We start from the raw sequence: 16,218 nt of genomic DNA on the forward strand, positions 1-16,218 counted from the left end.
GTTATTCGTCTTCCATTCCTGATAGGGACTTAACTTTGTGCAAGTGTGCTAGCTGGTATTTTCCAACATGAACTAATTACAGATAGCACAGTGCTAAACACATAAGGGATCAGGAAGCAACTGTTTATCAAAGGAATCTAAAGTAGCCGGGCCTTCACGGAATGTAGGGTAAAGCATGGAACACTGGGGGAAGCATTCAGTTATGCCTGGGTTTGGCTTTGTTCTAATACATTTCTTCCAGGAGTCCTTAAGATAGAATTGTGCATTGCCTTATGCCATGTATTTGCTTGGGATTCTGATTATATGCCTACATCAAAAGACCACGCCATGAGCTGTGTTAGCACCTCATTAACACTCTCTACACAAGACTCTCAGGTACTGAGCGTATCACATCATGTCTTTTTCCTACACTTAGGCATAACTTATACCTCATCCTGAGTTAAATGGATCTTTGTTTTCTTCGGAATTTTATGTTTGGGAAGGAAAGGAGGAAAAGGAAGAGGTTGGGTAATAAGTGGTATAAAGGGTAATGCAGTGTTTCTGATTTGATTATTCTGTATCTAAATGAGAACATTGTTTTTAAATGCACAGTATTGATTTATCTTAGGCTTTTTTCTTAAAAAAAGGAAACAAAAGATTAAATGTCTAGTTAGTTGATGGCTGAATTTAAGGAATCTGCAGGTATAAGAGCAATTGTTTTTAAGACATTACCAATTCTTTTCACTTTTCCTTTCTTGGAATGCTGATTAGCCATAATGGATAAATAATGATTATGGATGGAGATTTACATAACAGATGAATCTGTTTATAAACTATGCTGAGCTTCCGACCATCCTGCCAACCTTTTTAGAAATCCATTCAAACTATTTATTGGTGTCTACAGCTCCCAAATAGCTTCTCCTAATTACAAGTATTTAAACATAAATGAAAGTGGAAGTTTAGAATTGATGCAGTGGGCTCTTCTAATAAAATTTCAAATTGGCAGGAAGACCCAGCTCTACACTCACTGCATGCTAATTTTTTTTTCTATTTTATACGCAACAAAATTTGTTCAGATAAACGGCAACAGATCCCAACTGGGGGGAGTGGAGACGGAGTGAATTATTGACCTTCACAGATGAGATCTTTTCCAGAGGCTTCTCCACTGAGATACATATGAAAATGCAAAACTGTAAATGAGATTTTTTTCCCCCTATCGATTTGGTCAGTTGGTAAAAGGGGGATGGCACTAAGAGGAGTACCCAGTCCCCCATGTTCTGATCTTTCTAAGGTTGCAGTAGAGAGGTTATACATTTCATTTGAGCTGACAGGAATTTGAAATGTTATAGATAGGTTTCCTGAGCTCAACCATTATTTAGTGTTTGACTGTAATGTCAGTTTTTTTCTGCTTCTTCAATATTGTTTGCACTTTACCTTTGTGAAAGGGGCCTTGATTGAGCTATGCAAGGGGAGATATTTCTATCTTTCTGTAAGATCAATGAAGATGTGTTTACAGGTCCCCAGCACAGTGTACACACCACAATAATGGATTTTAGTCTGTGTTGACTGAAAGCTCTTTTTCTTTGTTACTTGTCAATCTTGTATCTATTACTTGATTGCAACATAAAAGGCCATTTGGCAAAACACTGAAACAACAGCTGTGTCTTTGAGCTGAAGTGCTTACCTGAACCAAATATATGTAGCCCTTAGCTGGACAAGTCATTTACAACTTGAAAGCCAGCAAGACTTTATTTGCCTCTTCGTTTAGGAACCATTTCATGGTATACTCACCTAAATTAATTTTTTCCTTCTTTAGAGATTTTAATTAATGTGAGGTTGTAATAGCAAGAAGGTCCAGTCTCAATTTAATGAGAGAATTCTATACATAATAATAGCTCTGTTGTTATTTCTTGAGGGAGAAGCCCGAGTTCCTGAGAGGAAAAGTTCCATATGCTCATCAAGATCACTTCTCCCTAGTAATGAAGGCTGATTTTTCAGCTTGTAAAGAAAAGAATGACTCTCCCCACTCCATGTATGACTGCTTAGCAAATGATGCTGAGATTAGAGATGAAAAAAATTATTTTTCTGATTGTTTCAGTGACAGATGCATTCAATTAAATTAGGTATCTTTCTCTTAATCATTTAACCCCTCGAGCTGCTAAAGATAGTCATCTTAAAGATAGCTCAGCATATCTCAATAAATACTGGCTCCATGCCTGTTCAGATTATAATTATTCATAGAGTAGAACAAAAGTTAATTTGGCATATGTAGTAAAGATGATTGGACATGGGCAAACTTTTTTAGGGAAACAATTTCCCCAATCACTTTTTTTTTCTTTTTCCCCCAAAATAGCTATCACCACTCCTCTGGTTAAAAGGGGTTAAACTCACACCATTGAGTTTAATGGGAAATTCTTTGGGAATATATAAGATTATGGCTAATCCTGCAGCCCAAGGATTAGCCATGGGAAGAAATTTTGCATATAAATCTGAAAACAATGGGAATAAATTTTACTGCCATAGTCATGTATCACTCACTGTAATAGATTCTTTAAAAAGGTTTATGTAAATTAAATTTTAGTAAATAGAATTGTGCATTAAAGGAGACAGGAAACTCACCATTAAAGAAAAGTTATATTAAATCTAGCATTTTTGTTAAGAACCTCTTTCATAATACATAATACATATAGTTATAATATTATAATATGCTATTATAATGTAATATTATAATACATATGGTTTTGTAAGTCTGTATTTCTCTAGAGCAGATGAAATATAATCAAATATACAAATACTCTTCCTTGAAAAAAAAAATGTGCTGATTTTTTGCACATTAGAATTTTTTAGTGGAATGGTGCCCTCATCTTTTGGACAAAGAAACTGAGACCTGGAGCAATTAAGTGATATATTAAAGTACCTGTAGTAAGCTAGGTTTCTAGGTTCCTAGTCTAGTACTAGTCCTTTCCCTGTGTTCACTCTGAGGAGACAGCAAAGACAGCCCATTTAGAGGCTGTTTGCTAGACTGACAAAGTAGCACAAACTGGGTGCTTAAATAACAAATTTATTGTTTCACAGTCTGGAGGTTGGAAGTCTGAGGTCAGCAGGCTTGCTTCCTTCTGAGGGCTGTGAGGGAGAACCTGTTGCATGATTCCCTCCTCTTTTGGTGGTTTGCGGGCAGTCTTTGGTGTGGCTTGGCTTATAGAGGCTGCACACCATTTCTGCCTTGATGTTCACATGGTGTTCTCCCTGTGTGGGTCTGTCTCCAAATTTTTTCCTTTGGTAAGGACACTAGTCCTATTGGATTAGGACTCACCTTAATAACTTTATTTTAACTTGATTACCTTTGCAAATACCCTATCTCTAAATAAAGTCACATTCTGAGGTGCTGAGGGGTAGGATTTCAACATACGATTTTGGAGGGAGGGGGGGATACTATTCAAACCCTAAGAGGGGCTTTTAAAATTTCCTTTAATTCTCAGCCTAGTGAATCTTACTATTTCAGAAGCCATTGAAGGGAGAAAGAAGAAAGACAAAATTTTACTGAACAAACAAAAATCCAAGTGTATGATCCTGACCTTATTTCTTTTTCACAAATGTAAATTAACAGAGTGAACAGGAATGAGATGGAGTAAATATCCTAATTAAAACCAATTCTTATCTGTCCACTATAACAGTTCCCTAAGATTCAATTTTGGATAATATTTTATCAGCTTAACTTGAATTATTCTATCTATTTCCTTATAATGAAGCTGCAGGCAAAGCAGTTATTAATAATCCAAGCTTTTTACAGATCTAATCAGCTTCTCCATTAGAAATTAGCAGGATTTAAGTTTTAATAAAAATAAGCATATAAATCTGAAATATTCTCCAATAGCTACTTTCAGTAGAAACTTACCAGTTTACAATTTCTTGAAGAGTCTACTAACTGCAGTCATTCTTAGCTGCCAAGTCCCTGATTATGAAGACTTGTGTCTGATGTGTGCTTTCACAAGGGGACTCAGCTTCTTGCAGAGAATTTATCAATGGTGAATGCTCCTGTTGAACATCTAATTAATTACACCTATCGCAGAACTTAACACAGAAAAGAGTAGGTCTAGGCAAGAGGAAAAGAGTTGATGAGCAATTGTGAAGATTAATAAAAAAAGTTCTTACTAATTTTGTTTTCAACTGAAGCTGCCTAAGGGGGATGTCTTCTATTTTACCAGACTATTAAAACAAAGAAATGTGGCTGACATCCGGAAAAAATTGTAACTATGATTTTGAGTTACCCATGCAAGCCTTTAAAAAACATTTGGCTTTTTGAAGATTATGGGGACACAGATCTGCATCATTCAGAGAGGAACCATGGGATAGTTCTGTGTCATGTTTCTCAAGCTAGTATGTGCACACACACCACCCTGCCCCCGCAACATACACACAGGTGCTCAATAATGTTTTGTGAATACTAGATGCTCCAGTAAAATACAATGAATCTCCTTAGATTACGAGTTTTACTAGATATCAGAAGTAGGTGTTCTGAATTTTTAAACTCTTTAAAAAGTTTTATTACATGCATGCAAAAGTAGAAAACCAATGAGGAAGGCATTTATGTAATGAGTAAAAATGTGGTACTTCTGTGGTTTGTGGGTTTGTGGTGCTTTATTTGTACTCTCTTGTAGAATTGTCATCATGAACAGGATGACACACTGGTAAAAAGACGCTATGCTGAAGTGATTGGCTTCTACCGTTAATGCTTGTTTGCCAAAATAACACATATTCTTTTTTTTAAATTTAATTATTTTTATTAACATATAATGTATTATTTGACCCAGGGGTACAGGTCTGTGAATCATTGGGCTTACACATTTCACAGCACGCTCATAGCACATACCCTCCCCAATATCTATAACCTAACCCCACTCTCTCCACCCCCCCCCCAGCAATCCTCAGTTTGTTTTGTGAGATTAAGAGTCTCTTATGGTTTGTCTCCCTCCCAATCCCACTTGTTTCATTTTATCCTTCCCTACTCCCCAAACCCCCACACTCCCTCTCAAATTCCTCATATCAAAGAGATCATATAATAATTGTCTTTCTCTGATTAACTCATTTCGCTCAGCATAATACCCTCTAGTTCTATTCACATCATCGCAAATGGCAAGATTTAATTTCTTTTGATGGCTGCATAGTATTCATTGTATATATATATACAGCACATTTTCTTTATCCATGCATCTGTTGATAGACATCTGGTTTCTTTCCATAGTTTGGCTGTTATGGACATTGCTGCTATAAACATCAGGGTGCATGTACCCCTTCGGATCCCTACATTTGTATCTTTAGGGTACATTCCCAGTAGTGCCATTGCTGGGTTATAGTGTAGCTCTATTTTCAACTTTTTGAGGAACCTCCATGCTGTTTTCCAGAGTGGATGCACCAACTTGAATTCCCACCAACAGTGTAGGAGGGTTTCCCCTTTCTCTGCATCCTCGCCAACATCTGTCATTTCCTGTCGTGTTAATTTTAGCCATTCTGACTGGTGTGAGGTGGTATCTCATTGTGGTTTTGATTTGTATTTCTCCGATGCCAAATGATGTGGAGCACTTTCTCATGTATTTGTTGGCCATTTGGATGTCTTCTTTGCAGAGATGTCTGTTCATGTCTTCTGCCCATTTCTTGATTGGATTATTTGTATTTTGGGTGTTGAGTTGGTAAGTTCTTTATAGATTTTGGATACTAGCCCTTTATCTGATCTGTCATTTGCGAATATCTTCTCCCATTCTGTCAGTTGTCTTTTGGTTTTGTTTACCGTTTCCTTTGCTGTGCAAAAGCTTTTGATCTTGATGAAGTCCCAATAGTTCATTTTTGCCCTTGCTTCCCTTGCCTTTGGCAGTGTTTCCTAAAAGAAGCTGCTGCAGCTGAGATCGAAGAAGTTGCTGAATGTGTTCTCCTTAAGGATTTTGATGGATTCCTGTGTCACATTGAGGTCTTTCATCCAGTTTGAGTCTATTTTTGTAGAAATAACACATATTCTTTTAAATATGAGTGTAAATATGTGATTTTTTTCATCAATCTTATATAGGTCCAAACAGTTGAATATATATTCTCCTTGATTAGTGAAAACTGAGTTAATCCCAATACCAAGCAACATTTAAAACAACAGACTTTTGATTACATGAAACATCACTATCTCCTACAAACCTGTTCATATTCTTTCTGCAATTATAATCATTAGTCAATCACATTTTTGTTTATAGAAATATGAGTATGAGTATTCTCATTTAGGTTTCTTCTAAAGCTGACCTGACGACAAATATTTGAGTGTAAGTGGAGGTGATCCTGGAGACATTGATGGGAAGTGGGAAGTGAGTCAAGGAAATGAAGGGAACTAATGAAGAGAAAGAGTATTATTAAGCCAATTATCAAATGTAGACACCTGGGGTTCAATCCCACCAGGAATTCTGGAATGCAGTGTAGAACATATCTCAAAGTCAGCATGAATTGAGGGGGCAGAAAAGTAGGATATTTAACCAACTTCCATCTGCCATGTTTGACAGAAGCACTTGTAGCTTGTCCTGCTCCCTCAGTGAATATGCTCCTAAAGTGAGAAAAGAGAGCTCTGGCAGAGAGTTGCAGATGTTTCTAGTAAGTGGTCTTCAGTATAGAGATGAATGCCTAGTGGGTGAAGATGGGAGAGAATCCACAGCATTTGCTAGAGCTACTTTCAAAGTAAACAGTAACAAAAACTTGCTTGAAGCCTCTTTCAAAGGCAATTTCAGAATTATTACTCAAAGTGAAATGCTAATAATGGAAACATTTTGTGATGCTCTGGGTTGTATATCTGGTTAAATCTGTTTTAGATCACAAAGAAACAACCAGACTGAAAAAGTTGCCCTTATTGAGTGCTCAAATGGTGCATTTTATTGTGGTCCTAATATACTCCTGGACAGTTGTTTTAAGAACTGAGGTTAATCTATTTCTTTAATTCATCCTTACATTCTATTTTATGATAATGGCATACATGAAAACATGCATTTGGAAAAGTGTTAGAGTTTTAAATGGTCAAAAAGTGCTCAGCCAATAAACATTTTCACAATCACAGTGTTGACTGGGAAAAACCATGTGCACATGAGTCAGATGGTGCAAGATCCAAGATAGGAAAAACCCGCCCTGAAGGTCCTGCTGCTCTCTCCCCAACATAAGCCATGGCAGTTCAGCCAGAATACCAGGCCAGAGGTTAGCCTTCTGATTCTCTAGGCCATTCTGTGTATAATGACGCTCTAAAAGGTAAGATTTGTTTAAAGCAATAGCTTGAATAACTTTATTTTTAGAAAATATTTGTTATATCAACCCTCACAGTTGGATCCCAGTGTTACTGTGGTCCAAAGAACACAGTCACAGCAAGCAGTTTCCAAAGACTATTACTTGTGTTTATTGAACAAAATGAAGGGAAGTAGTATAGTAGTTTTCATTTCTTTCTCATATAGTATTCGCAGAAACTATAGTTGTTTCTTTCCTGGCTTCCCAAAATTTCTAGAGGTATCCTTCCAGAACTCGCTACAGAAGCACATAACTTCTCCCTTCTCCCTTTCCCCAATGCCTTCCCCTCATTCAAGAAAGCCTGGGATAAATACCCAGTAGTGCAATTCAGGGTCATAGGGAAGTTCTGTTTTTAATTTCTTGAGGAATCTCCATGCTGTTCTCCAAAGAGGCTGCACAACTTGCATTCCCACCAATAGTGGAAGAGGGTTCCCCTTTCTCCACATCCCCTTCAACACATGTTGTTTCCTGTCTTGCTAATTTTGGCCATTCTAACTGGTGTAAGGTGATATTTCAATGTGGTTTTAATTTGAATCTCCCTGATGGCTAGTGATGATGAACATTTTTTATGTGTCTGATAGCCATTTGTATGTCTTCATTGGAGAAGTGTCTGTTCACATCTTCTGCCCATTTTTTGATATGACTATCTGTTTTGTGTGTGTTGAGTTTGAGGAGTTCTTTATAGATCCTGGATATCAACCTTTTGTCTGTACTGTCATTTGCAAATATCTTCTCCCATTCCGTGGGTTGCCTCTTTGTTTTCTTGACTGTTTCCTTTGCTGTGCAGAAGCGTTTGATTTTGATGAAGTCCCAGAAGTTTATTTTGGCTTTTGTTTCCTTTGCCTTTGGAGACATATCTTGAAAGAAGTTACTGTGGCTGATATCGAAGAGATTACTGCCTATGTTCTCCTCTAGGATTCTGATGGATTCCTGTCTCACGTTGAGGTCTTTTTTCCATTTTGAGTTTATCTTTGTGTACGGTGCAAGAGAATGGTCGAGTTTCCTTCTTCTACAAATAGCTGCCCAGTTTTTCCAGCACCATTTATTGAAGAGACTGTCTTTTTTATCACTGTACATTTTTTCCTGTTTTGTCGAAGATTATTTGACCATAGAGTTGAGGGTCCATATCTGGGCTCTCTACTCTGAATTTTCCTATGACCCTGCAATTGCACTCCTGGGTATTTACCCCAAAGATACAGATGTAGTGAAAAGAAGGGCCATCTGTACCCCAATGTTTATAGCAGCAATGGCCACAGTTGCCAAACTGTGGAAAGAACCAAGATGCCCTTCAACGGATGAATGGATAAGGGAGATGTGGTCCATATACACTATGAAGTATTATGCCTCCATCAAAAAGGATGAATACCCAACTTTTGTAGCAACATGGACGGGACTGAAAGAGATTATGCCGAGTGAAATAAGTCAAGCAGAGAGAGTCAATTATCATATGGTTTCACTTATTTGTGGAGCATAACAAATGGCATGGAGGACATGGGGAGTTAGGAGAAGGGAGTTGGGGGAAATTGGAAGGGGAGGTGAACCATGAGAGACTATGGACTCTGAAAAACAATCTGAGGGGTTTGAAGTGGTGGGGGGGGTGGGACGTTGGGGGAACTAGGTGGTGGGTATTAGGGCGTGATTTGCATGGAGCACTGGGTGGTACAAAACAAAGAATACTGTTATGCTGGGAAAAAAAAAAAAAAAAGCCTGAGAAATGGTTGCGGAAGAAGGAACCCCTTGAAGGGCAGAAGAGAGTAAAAAGCTAAAGCAAACAAAGTTAGAAATTTACTAACAAGCAGGGAAAGAGTAAAGGCTAAGAACACTTATATGTTAAACATATTTATCCCTTCAAATTTGTAATGGAAAGTGACTTTGAAAGTGTGTTCTTTTACATAGATGGATGCAATACAGCATAATGATTATAGCGTGAACTCTGGAGAGCCTGAGTTAGAATCTGTTTCTACGTGTGATACCTTCATTTTTTTTCCCCCCTAATGTAAAATAAAGATAATTATAATACCTACTGAATGGAGTTACTTAATGCATTAAGTAGATAATCTGCCTAAAGCAATTACACATCACTGGCTCATCATAAATATAACATAAATGTTAGTTGCCATTATCATCATTATTATTATTATATCAACTTAGCATGGAGAAGGTGCTGGAGAAGGTAGCTTGTCTTCATTTGCATGTGTATGTTTGTGTGTGTTAAACTGGAGAAAATAAGACATAGTAAAGGATAAAAACCCAGAGAAAATACACTTTTCACCTTTGTGATATAAAGTTGCTGACCAGGTTGACTTATTTAGCTGACTCTCTTAATCAACTTACATGGCAGGACTCTAAATGATTTTATGTTGCCTGACATAATTGAATAGATATTGAAATTGGGGAGTTGAATAAAAGAAGTTCGTGTAGCAACTATGAGTTCTAAGAAATCTAGTTCACTTATATCTGATGAAAATTTAGAATTAGCATCAATTACAGAGCATATAAAATTTCTTTATTGAAGAAAAGGACTTTTGATAAATATTTTCTTGAGATGGAAAGGAATATGCCCCAGAAATTTCAGTTTCATAATTAGGTACACCTGATCTGCACATAGTAGTTTTTTTTTTTTTAAAGATTTTATTTATTTATTTGACAGAGAGAGATCACAAGTCGACGGAGAGTCAGGCAGAGAGAGAAAGAGAGAAGCAGGCTCCCGCTGAGCAATGAGCCCGATGCGGGGCTCGATCCCAGGACACTGAGATCATGACCTGAGCCGAAGGCAGCGGCTTAATCCACTGAGCCACCCAGGCGCCCCTGCACATAGTAGTTTTGATTTCCACAATGAGTATCAAACACTGTACCATCTCTTTGGCAAGATTTGTGACATAACACTGCATTACTTCTCCTTGATACAGCTCAAAAAGCATTAATAAAAGCACTGCCATTTGTATTCAAGTATTTATGCGAGCCTGGGATCTCAAAATTGTGTGATGTGAGGTCAGAGAAGAAGCTTAGATTTTCAACCTAATGTGAATGATGCCAGCTGGCTTTATTCCAGTCCAGTAATCCTAAACTGGTAGATCCAATATAGCACCATTTTATCAATTAACCATTGACAAAATTAGCAGAACTTTTTATTGATGATAATTAGAAATATTATTTGTTAAAAATAATATCTATATTATGGTTAGAGTACAAATTCACATTCATTTTAGAAATGAAACATCAGTCTTCAAAGAAACTTTTGGTCAATCACTTTGTTTTATACCTCTAACCCGTCCTTCTTCTACCTGAGGATATGTGTGGGGAAACTCCATAAAGTGGTATTTGAGCTTTTGGTTGGAAAAGTATATGAGTATACGATTCTGGTACTCCCTGGTCAGAATTGATCTGACTGAGCTTCAAGTCAGCATTAAGGTCAATGTGCTGCTTTTTCTGACAAAAAGTTTGTTTGTATCCATTATAGGTGAGTAGAACCTGTCTCAGATCTCTGGATAAGTTCCTTTTATCACTTTTTATCATCAGCCCACAAAGGTGTAGTGTATGTTTTCACAAATATCTAAATATACAAGACATACATCAATTTTGGAAAAGTATTGTTGAAGGGAGTGTGAGGTGCACAGCAAGAACTTAGACAGAAATGCTGGGATTTATTGCAAGCAACCAGTAGGTAAAGAAATAACAGCTGATTGAAGTGACTCCCCACTTCAATATCCAGATAAAGATTTGCCCCAAACTGTGAAGTTCATTCATTTCAGCAACAACTTCCTGGATGCCTCTAAAACAGTGAATGGCAAAAAGAAAATAAAAAGGTATTATTTAATAAAATATAAAGAAAGTCAGAAATGTATAAAGTATATTACTTTAAGACATAGTACAGAATTTTAGTGTTAATTTAGCATTATGAGGGAGTTATGATAAAGTGTAGCAGGATTTAAATAGCCTTTTTTTAAAGAGAAATAATCTAGGCCAAAAATATTATTAAAGTATTTGAGTAAATTTCTGATTGATACTAAATAAGAGAAGCTCTGCATATAGGACACATTTAACCCATTTCCGGAAGATTTCAAACTTCTGCATAGCTCATGAAAGTAGTGGAGAGATCATAGATTATTATTTTGTACCACTGTGGAAGTTTTGTGCTATACTCTTAAACTGTTCATAACATGACCTAGTGTGTTTTCTTTTCTTTTCTTTATTTTTTTGGCACTTTTAAAAAAATATAATTTTATATAATGTAGGTTCAATATACCTAACCTACAGTGTTATAATAGTTTCAGCTGTACAATATAGTGATTCAGCTCTTCCATATATCACTCAGTGCTCATTGTGATAAATGTACTCTTTAATCCCTGCCTTCTATTTTACCCTCAGTCCCATCCACCTCCCCTCTCACAACCACCAGTTTCTTCTCTTCATCTCTTAAAAGAGTCTATTTTTTGACTTCTCTTTCTCTTTCTCTCTTTTATACTTCGTTTGTTTGTTTTGTTTGTTTTTTTCTCAGGTTGGTTGTTCTGGGTAGAAATTTGGAAACTCAGTTAAAATTAAAATTGTCATTTGTCCTAGAAAAGACTAGCTTTGAAATTGGTGTGTACCAGGCTGGAAAATGAGAGTATATCCCCCTGTCCTCCCACCCATGTGTTAGAGTGATGTTAAATAAAAAATGAAAACATGATGAATCCATTGTTTATTGCTAAACATAAGAAGATAATGCAGATTTTGAAGTGATTGGCAAGTTGGTTAAGTGTCAGACTCTTGATTTTAGCTCAGGTCATGATTTCAGGGTCTCGAGATTGAGCCCTACATTGGGCTCTGTGATCAGTGGGGAGTCTGTGTGAGATTTTTTCTCTCTCCCTCTCTCCCACCACCCCACTGGTCACTCTCTTTTTCTTCACCTCCTGAAATAAATAAATAAATCTTTAAAAAAATTGGAGGGCTTACTTGTTTATTAGTTATATACTCATTGATTGACTATAGAGGTAGGGAGAGAGTAAGAAAAGAGATAATATAAAGCTTTAAACATGATTATCTCATGTAACTTTCTGAAATAATAACAGAATAACAATATTTTTCAGCCTTTTGAACTGATTATAATGTCAATGCTGATTGGCTATTGGAGTAAGCCCTTCACTTTTCTTTCCCCTTTTCTTCTAAAATAGGTGTAAGACTTTTTAGAACATTTTGAGCGCCTCAAAGAGATACAGAATCAACAGGTCACTATTTTATGATTTCTCCTTTTGGTTGTTAGTAACTGCATGACCTATATTTGAGGGTACCATAAAAATTAATAATTCCTAGTTTTATAGGATGTTGTAGCTACAAGGAACCTCAGGGAGCATCTAGCTGAACACTTCACAAAACTAGTCAATGGTACACCAAAGAATAAGCATATTCTCCTTCCAGTTTTGATTAGTTGTATATCTCTTTATAAACAGTATGCATATAAACTATGGGGACCATTAGTAATCATGAACAAAATAAATAATTTTACATATTTTTGTTTCTTTTTGTCACCTGTTTTACTTAAGTGGATACCATATGCCTAATACTAAGCACAGTGGGAGATATTTTTAAATAATTTAATAAGAGAGTTTTGTGATCTTATTTTTGTGTGTAAAAAGGTATACACATAAACTTTTAATGGAAAAACGTATAAACTCATTGTGTTTTTACACTGTTTGGAGTTTCATTTATACATGTGTATATTTGAGTCTGTCCTCAAATGATAATAATGAAGCACTGAATATATACATTTTATGCTTATTCATTTATTCTGACAGCAAATATTCACTGAGTGCCTTCTATGTGCTTGTACTGTGCTAGGTTGTGGATATAGTAATGAACAAAAAGGTAAAGGCTTTTCTCCTCAAACGGCTTAACTTTTAACACGGATTCCAGACAATAAATAGGCAAATAACTAAATAGGTGAACAAAATGATGTTAGGAAATGATAAATGCTATGAGAACTATAAAGTAGACTAGTAAAAAGTTCATGGTTAGAGAGCTCTTTATAGAATAGGGTCAAGGAAGCTCATTCTGAGGAGGTCACATTTTCAAAAGGACTTCAGTGAAAAAAGAAAGTGAAATAAGAACTCTGAAAAAATAGGGAAAAAAACAAAGCCCCAAGGTGAGAATTATCTTGAGGTATAAGAAACAAGATAACCAAAGGAAAATTGATAGGAAATTGGGATAGAGGTGGTATGGTAATTCAGGAGAGAGAGAACAATTGCAGGAAAAGGGTCCGTGAGTAGGTGAGAAGGGAATGGACCTAATATACAGTGGGTGGGTGGGTAGGTGGATGGGGAATTGGCATTGCATAGAGCACACAGACTGCAAAACCCACTAAAACAGGAGGCTAAGTTGAGTATGTAGGCATATTCAAGTCAGTAAGTGAATCTGATGGTGGGAGCATGTGAAAATTTTCTTCTCATTCTTTATATTTTTTCAGAAAAATATAATTTTTAAGAATTATAGAAACAACTTAATTAGCTGAGAATGAAGAATGGGAGAAGTGGTGTTGAAGGTTTTAAAGGAGAAAAGATAATAAACTCATCCAAAGATTGGGGCAATGAATCACTGGGTACACATAAACACATGTAAATTTATATATATGCTATATATTATATATACATATATATGTAAATCCACACACACACACACACACACACAAATATATATATAAGCATATATAATCTAAGGTTATATGTATAAATATATATATATACACACACACACACATACAAGCAAACATTATATCAACATATGTAAGCTTATATTACATATATATGTAAAATGCAGGTGTTAGATTAGGTAATCTAAGGTGACATCTAAATCATAATGTCTAAGAGCCAGTATAGTCTTCCCAGTCCCTGATGAGCTATACTTATATGCATCTTATACAATTTTTGACATTGTTTCTCACTGTTGATCAAGTCATTGAAATAATCCACTGAACAAAATAGAAGTTATGGAAAGAAAAAGTAATATTTCAGAAACCAAAACACTTAGAAGTTATAGAAAGTTATAGAAAGAAAAAGTAATATTTCAGAAACTAAAACACTTAGAGTAGACAAAGTCTTTGATTCTAGAAAGATACTGAAAAACTAATTGCTATGTTTGGGTTCACATGATTTGCCGTTTCTCACTGTCATGAAAGCAAGTGACTGGGTTAAAGAGAAGAAAAGGATACTACAGATACTGAGAACATTATATCAGAATGTACTATATTCACTCTGCTTTAAATGTCTGTTTACATATTTTTCTTCATTTTTCACTGTTATGGAAGAAACAAATCTTTAGAAGAAGAATAGTAGTACTTGACATGTGTTAGGGCCACCATTCAATGCTTTTTAAATAAGCTTGACATTGAGAGCCATGACACAGATTTTGGTTATCTTGGATTTTATAAAGTGCTGTCAGATCAAGGATATTGGTAAATGTAGTTAGTAATTAGTACTTAGTATAATGAGACAGTACTTAGTACTTAGATTAGTACTTAGCTGTAATGAAACAATCTTAAATGGATTAATAAGGTAGGATTTTTGTGAGCATTAAATGTGATAACCTATGTAAAGCATGTAATGCCAGGTACATACCAAACACTCCAAAACCCTTTATTATTACTATTGTTATTATTGTTGTTAAAATTTGTTCTATGAAAACATCTGGATAAATGCCACATTTATTCTATGGATAAATTTATATCTTAAGATGTAGATGGGTTGGCATTATTTATTAACACATGATGAAGTTTTAGGTATAGACTCATAAACTGTATGAAACAAGATCACTGATGAATGAGTCATGTCTTAGAAGGTCTTACAAGCCAGTATAACAAATTGGGTGTTTAGCTGGTAGGGAATAGGTAACCAAAAGGTGGTAACACCACAGTGGTAGGGTAGATTTATCTGAAATTATTGGCTTTCAGCAACATGGCAGATTGAGTCTGTTTAGTTTTTTTTTGAGAGCAAGAGAGTGAGAGCGCTGGAGGGAGGGGCAGATGGAGAGGGAGAGGTAGAATCTTAAGCAGGCTCCATGCCCAGTGTGGAATGCAACGCGGGGCTAGATGTCACAATCCTGAGATCATAACCCCAGAGATGAAATCAAGAGTTGGATGCGTAACCAACTGAGCACCCCAGGTACCCAGGAATTAAATATTTTATTTTGTTTTTATTTATTTATTTTAAAAAGATTTTATTTATTTATTTGACAGATCACAAGTAGGCAGAGAGGCAGGCAGAGAGAGAGCAGGAAGCAGGCTCCCTGCTGAGCAGAGAGCCCGATGCGGGGCTCAATCCCAAGACCCTGAGATCATGACCTGAGCTGAAGGCAGAGGCTTTAACCCACTGAGCCACCCAGGTGCCCTGGAATTAAATATTTTAAATGCTTAGCTGAGCTCAAAAGAAAATGAAATCTTGTTGTACTAGAGATAAAGAGGAAATTCAAAGATAAATTATCCCCCAGAGGGACAGTTGCACAACTCACAGTGCACAGGACTCACATGAGAAAAGTAATTTCCATTGATGCTGAGTTCACAAGTGAAATTAAATCACAAATAAGAGTAAATTAGTAAAGTGTGGAAAAATGAAAACAGTGAAAAACGAAAACTATGATGGTTATTCATGGATGTTAAAGATAGGTGGAACTGAGTAATGGGTAAGAATTACATGGAGGAAGGAGTGGTGATTCAAATTAAAGTGCTTTAAGATTTATTTGGAAGGAGAATATAGAATTGATTTGGTAAATCAGACATGCATATTGAAGATGTAATAGTAAATACAGAATAGAAATGAAATGAGTAGCATTTGAACAAGGGAAGATAAAAAATAAAGTAGATTTGTCCAATGAAAGTTGAGAAAGGAAAAAAGTAAGACAAAAAATGATAAATAGGGAATGTAAAAAAAAGAAAAGTATCTCTAATAAAAAAATATAAGTAAATTCAATTATCTT

General features: G+C 35.9%; 1 long non-coding RNA gene across 1 annotated transcript in view; it reads left to right on the forward strand.

Annotated features, from left to right (window-relative positions):
• The first annotated feature begins 265 nt into the window (after positions 1–265).
• Positions 266–16,218, forward strand: part of LOC309867171 — a 277,043-nt gene continuing 261,090 nt past the window's right edge. The window contains exon 1 of the long non-coding RNA XR_014313014.1: positions 266–375. This is a non-coding gene — a long non-coding RNA (uncharacterized lncRNA). The remainder of the gene's footprint in view (positions 376–16,218) is intronic.

Source organism: Mustela nivalis, assembly GCF_964662115.1.
Source record: "Mustela nivalis genome assembly, chromosome: 6".
Lineage (NCBI taxonomy): Eukaryota > Metazoa > Chordata > Mammalia > Carnivora > Mustelidae > Mustela > Mustela nivalis.